This window comes from Mus musculus, chromosome 2, assembly GCF_000001635.26.
Source record: "Mus musculus strain C57BL/6J chromosome 2, GRCm38.p6 C57BL/6J".
NCBI classification, from domain to species: Eukaryota; Metazoa; Chordata; class Mammalia; order Rodentia; family Muridae; genus Mus; species Mus musculus.
In genome coordinates, this window is record NC_000068.7 from 173897731 (window position 1) to 173903730 (window position 6000).

A 6000-nucleotide genomic window follows, 5' to 3' on the forward strand; every position below is an offset into this window, starting at 1 on the left:
CTAAAGAAAATACAGGGACAAAGAGTGGAGCAGAGATTGAAGGAAAGGCCATATCGAGACTGCCCCACCTGGGGATTCATCCCATCTGCAGCCACTAAACCCAGACACTATTGCTGATGCCAAGAAGTGCTCGCTGACAGGAGCCTGATATGGATGTCTCCTGAGAGGCTCTGCCAGAGCGTCATCGCTACAGATGCTTGCAGCCAATCACCGGACTGAGCACGGGAACCCCAAAGGAGGAGTTAGGGAAAGGACTGAAGGAGCTGAAGCTGTCTGCCACTCTATAGGGAGAACAACAATACCAACCAACCAGATGCCCCAGAGCTCCCAGGGACTAAGCCACCACCAACAACAAAAAAATACATATGGAGGAACCCATGGCTCCAGCAGGATATGTAGCAGAGGATTGCCTTAACTGGCCTCAATGGGAGAGGAAGCCCTTGGTTTTGTGGTGGCTCTATGTCTCAGCGTAAGAGGAAACTAGGGTTGTGAGGTGGGAGTGGGTAGGTGGGTAGGGCAGAACCCTCCTAGAAGCAGGAGGGAAGGTGGTGGGATAGAGGTTTTTGGACGGAAAACTGGGAAAGGTGATAACATTTCAAATGTAAATAAATAAAAGAAGCAATAAAAAACCTAAAAAACAAAAAAAAAAAAAAAGAAAGAAAGAAAGAAAGAAAAGAAAAGAAAAGAAAAGAAAAGAAAAGAAAGCAATCTGACCTCTAGAACCAAACCAAAACCTAGAAACTAATTAGAATAGGACAATATAAACAAGAGGAAAAAAACAAAGTAAAAGACTAAAGTATGAACACACACAAACGCATACAAACACACACACAACACCTCCATAAATTTGCACACACAGAAATCCATAGAATTGGAAACCTATATTATTACGAAATGGTCTCTAAAGTAAAAAATTAAAGAAAAATATTCACACGCAGCATTATTATTAGGTAAAACCCCTAAAAATTCCTAACTAGCTCATTACTGTTCATTCCCTGCTAGACTTGGGGCCTGGCATTCAATGTGGATTCTATCAGCAGTGAGACTCCTTGGGACGACACTAATTTTGGAAGTGACTGTCAGTTGCAGAAAGCCTGTGTCTTACAGATGGGGCCTGTGTCCACTTCCCATCTCAGAGCTGGACCTTCTGGCCCAGACCTGTGCAGGCCCTGTGCATGCTGCCAAAGTCTGTGAGTCCATCTGTGGCTCGGCCCTGCTGTGTCTAGAAGGTCTCATTTCCTTGCTTTCTTCTTTGCCTCTGGCTCTTACCATCTTTGTGCTTCTTCTCCTGCAGAGTTCCCTGATCCCCGAGGGGGAGAATTTGATGGAGACATCCCATTTAGGATTGAGTGTTCCAAGGTCTCTCACTCTGCACATTGTCAGCTGTGGGTCTCTATGTATTCCCATCCGGTGTAGGAGGAAGCTTCTCTGGTGTGACTGAGCAAGACACTGTGCTGTGAGTATAGCAGAATGTCTGCAGGAGTCAATTCTTTGCTATACTGCTTTCCCCTAGGTCCCTGGCATATCTAGTCTTAGATTCCTGGACACCTGAGCATTATCAGGCATGGATTCAATCACAGGGAGTGGGCCTTAAATACAGCCAGATTGTAGAATCACCTCTGTAGACCAAGGATTTAGTGGTGTGTGAAATAAGTATGGTCCTCATAGGCTCATAGATTTTCAGGTCTGGACATCAGGAAGTGGCATTATTTTCAAGCATCAGGAAGTGTTGTCTTGCTGGAGGAAGTATGTCACAAGGTGGGTAGGGGGCTTTGAGGTTTCAAAGGCCCATGTGATGCCCAGAGCCTCTCTTCTTGCTGTTGGCAGATAGGGATGCAGAACTCTCAGCTGCCTCCCCAGCAGCATCCCTGCCAGCATGGCACCCTGCTCCTGCATTGATTACAAAGGATTGAACGCTCTGCAATTGTAAGCAGGTCCCAATTAAGTGCTTTCCTCTCTAAGTATTGCTGGGGTCATGGTGTCTCTTCACAGCAATAGATCACTGAGGAAGACAGGTTAGTGTCTGGATAGGCATTTTCCTTGCACCTGTGGTACTGTGGAGAGTACCGTCCAGGGTCATGATCACTAGTCCATGGGGTAAAGGCTGTACACACTCACCAGCACAACTTCTACATGCACAGTGAGTTGTCTAGCTGATGTTTTTAGCAATAGGAATATAATGTCTGTTTGAGGAGAGCAAATAGTAGTCTTGAGAATACCCTGAGTTATCTTAGGGTTTCCCTGGGGTCTTTTTGGCCAATAAGTCCATTAGGTGCAAGCAAATCCTGGCTGGGTTTCATTTGTTGGTGAGAGATTTATGTGTGTGTGGGGGTGCTGTTTATTCCCATTTTTTTTTGTTTCCATATGACCCCTCATATGGCCCTTACTTTCCGCCATCCTTCTGCTATTCGTTCCTTATTTGTCACCATATCCCTTCTGCCTCCCATATATAAGATTTGTTGTTCTTTTGTGTATTTGTGTGTACCTGTGTTGTTGTTATTTAAGCACTCATTATGTGTGGTACCTGCTGCCCATATGTGTGTGGTGAGGCCCATTCACTGGAGCACAGAAAACTCAGTAGATTCTACATCTCAAGAAAGAAAGATTCTCTGTTCCCAGAACTCGCCACTGCCCACAGCCCTCTAAGGGTGATGATGTATTGGATATGAGCTGGGTCTATTAGACTTGATCTTGTGCAGGTCAAGTGTAGGGACTGACAGCTGCTGTGAGCTCCTGACTACAGCAGCCATGCCATGAAGCAGACTAAACCCCACAGAGCTCCTCCCCAGTCTCTGGCTCTAACCCTCTTCCTCCCTCCTCTTCCTCAGTGTTCTCTGAGACTTAGTAGTGACACAGATGGTAAAGATCCCCATCCAGACCTGAGCACTCAGTCTCTCTTTTTCCTCTAACTGCTGCCACTGTGGAGAGACGATCATCTAGTCAAGAGATAAAGTGCATATAGTGGAAGTTGGAGAGATACATGTTTTCATGTATGTATGCCCATACATATCTATATATCTATAATGTATGTAGATATAGATATTTGTATAAATGTATGTAATATGATTGTATACATGGATGTATGGATATATAGATGGATGTATAGATGGATACATGAATGGCTGACTGGATAGATGTATGAAGAGAAATAGAAACAAATGGATGAGTGTATTGAAAAACTAGAAGGCTACTGGAAAAATGTCTGAAAGGATATTTGAATTAATGAATTTTAAAGCAATCAGTCAAGAAACTGTTTGTTATTTCATTATTTTCAGGTATCGGCATGAGAGGACTTGAAGCTGGTAATAGCTGCATGATTTCATTAATCATGTGAGAGGTGACTTGAGCTTGCACACAGTGTTTATGCCCTGGCCTGATCCTTCATTCCCCAACAACTTGCTTGAGAAGCAAAATTGTTGTTTCTTGAAGTCATGGGTCTGCTGTCCTGATGCAGGTACAGTCAGGTGCTGAAGACCAATTTCAGAGAGTCCCCGAGGCTCTGCCTGGAATCAAGAAGAGGCCTGAGGTCATGGACACTTCCCAGTCATGTGCCTACAATGCTGCCTGTACCTCTGTGCTGGGCACTGCTGTGTTATATCCTCAAAATGTGGAATCCCAGCCCCATGATACATTACAAGAGGTTGGATAGGAAAGCTGATGCAGGAAGAATGGAGTGAAAGCTGAGGCAAGGGACTGAGACAGGCATTTTCCTCTCTACAGTTAGATGGAAAACCAGAACAGGATGTCATGAACCCTGGGAGCACAGCACAGGGTGGTTGTTTCTGGGATCACACAGCTTAGAGGGAGCTGGAGGTCACTCCACTTTCTTACATCCACACCAGGTTAGTAAATCCAGTTTGTATAGCTAAGTTGGAAAAGGCAAATTAACTGAAATTTAAATCATGAATCTCTACCAAGCGCTTATTGTTTTCATGCCTACATGAGTTCTGTCAAATACAGAAGACAGACAGTCTGCTCTTGTAACCAAGACAGTCATAAAAAAGTCACAGATATAAGCAAATCAGGATGACTTCAGCAGATAAGACTTGTAAGTGCTAAGAGCCAGGTTAAGAGAATGAATGTTCTCTTCTGTAATCAACTTTTACTTTTTCCTTTTTTATTGGTTATTTTATTTATTTTCATTCCAAGTCTTGTTCCCCTTCCTGGTTTTCCTCTGGCAAACCCCCTATTTTATTCCCCTTACCCCTGCCTGTATGACTATGCTCTTCCACCCACCCAGCAACTCCTGCCTCACTGCCCAACATCTCCCTATGCTGGCACATCAAGGCTCCACAGGACCAAGGGCCTCCCCTCCCATTGATGCCAGATCAGGCAATCCTCTGTGACAAACACAGCTGCAGCCATGGGTCCCTCCACATGTACTCTTTGGTTGGTGGTTTAGTCCCTGGGAGCTCTGGTGGTCTGGTCGTTCTTCCTGTGGGGTTGCAATCCCCTTTAGCTCCTTCAGTCCTTCCACTAACTCTTCCATTAGGATCCCTGTGTTCAGTCCAAGAGTTGGCTGTGAGCATCCACATCTGTATTGATCAGGCTCTGGCAGAGCCTCTCAGGGGATAGCTACACCAGGCTCCTGTCAGCAAGTGCATCTTGGCATCAGCAATAGTGTCTGAGTTTGGAGTATGCAGAAGGGATGGATCCCTAGGTGGGGCAGTCTCCGAATGGCCTTTCCTTCAGTCTCTCTTCCACTCTTTGTCCTTGTATTTCCTTTAGGTAGAAGCCATTCTGGGTTAATATTTTTGTGATGGGTGGGTGGCACTGTCCCTTAACCGAGGGCAGTACCTATCCACTGAATATGGTCTCTACAGGTTCTATCTCCTCTTTCTTGGGTATTTCAGCTAATGTCATCCTTGGTGGCTCCTGGGAGCCTCTTGCTTTCCTAGCATCTGGGACTTCCTAGTCGCTACCCCTAGTTCCCCACCCCCCATTGCTATACTCCTCCATTCAATTTCCTGGCCCTCTGTTCTTCTCCCCATCTTCTCCCACAGCGGATGTTTCACCCCTCCTTCTCTCCCCTCCTCTCTCCCTTCCAGGTCTTTCCCTCCCTCTACCTCCCATGATTATTTTGTTTCCCCTTCCAAACAGGACTGAAGCATCCACATATTGGCCTTCCTTCTTCTTGAGCTTCATGTGGTCTGTGAGTTGTATCTTGGGTACTCTGAGCTTTTTTCCTTATATGTACTTATCAGTGAGTACATAGCACCCATCTTCTTTTGTGACTGAGCTACCTCACTCAGGATAATATTTCCTTGTTCCATCCATTTGTCTGTGAATTCCATGAAGTCATTGTTATTAAAACCTGAGTAGTACTCCATTGTATAAATGTAGCACATTTTCTGTATCCATTCCTCTGTTGTAGGACATCTGAGTTGTTTCCAGTTTCTGGCTATTAGAAATAAGAAAACTATGAACATAGTAGAGTGTGTGTCCTTGTTGTACCTTAGAGCACCTTTTGTGTATATGCCCAGGAGTGGTATAGCTGGGTCCACAGGTAGAACTATTTCTAATTTTCTGAGGAACCATCAGACTGTTTTCCAGTGTGTGTGTACCAGCTTGCAATCCCACCAGCAATCGAGGGTGTTACTCTTTTGCCAGCATTTGCTGGCACCTGAGTTTTTGATCTTAGTCACTCTGACTGGTGTGAGGGGGAGCCTCAGCTTCCTTTTGATTTGCATTTCCCTGTTGACTAAGGATGTTGAACATTTCTTTAGGTGCTTCACAGCCAATAGAGATTCCTCGGTTGAGAATTCTTTTTTAGCCCCATATCCCATTTTTAATATGGTTTTCTGGAGTCCAACTTCTTGAGTTCTTTGTTTATATTGGATATTAGCCCTCTATCGGGTGCAGGATCGGTAAAGATCGTTTCCCAGTCTGTAGGTTGCTGTGTTTTTTTTTTTCCTTTTGACCATGTCCTTTGCCTTACAGAATCTCTTCAATTTTATGAGAACCCATTTGTTAATAGTTAATCTAAGAGCCTGAGCCACT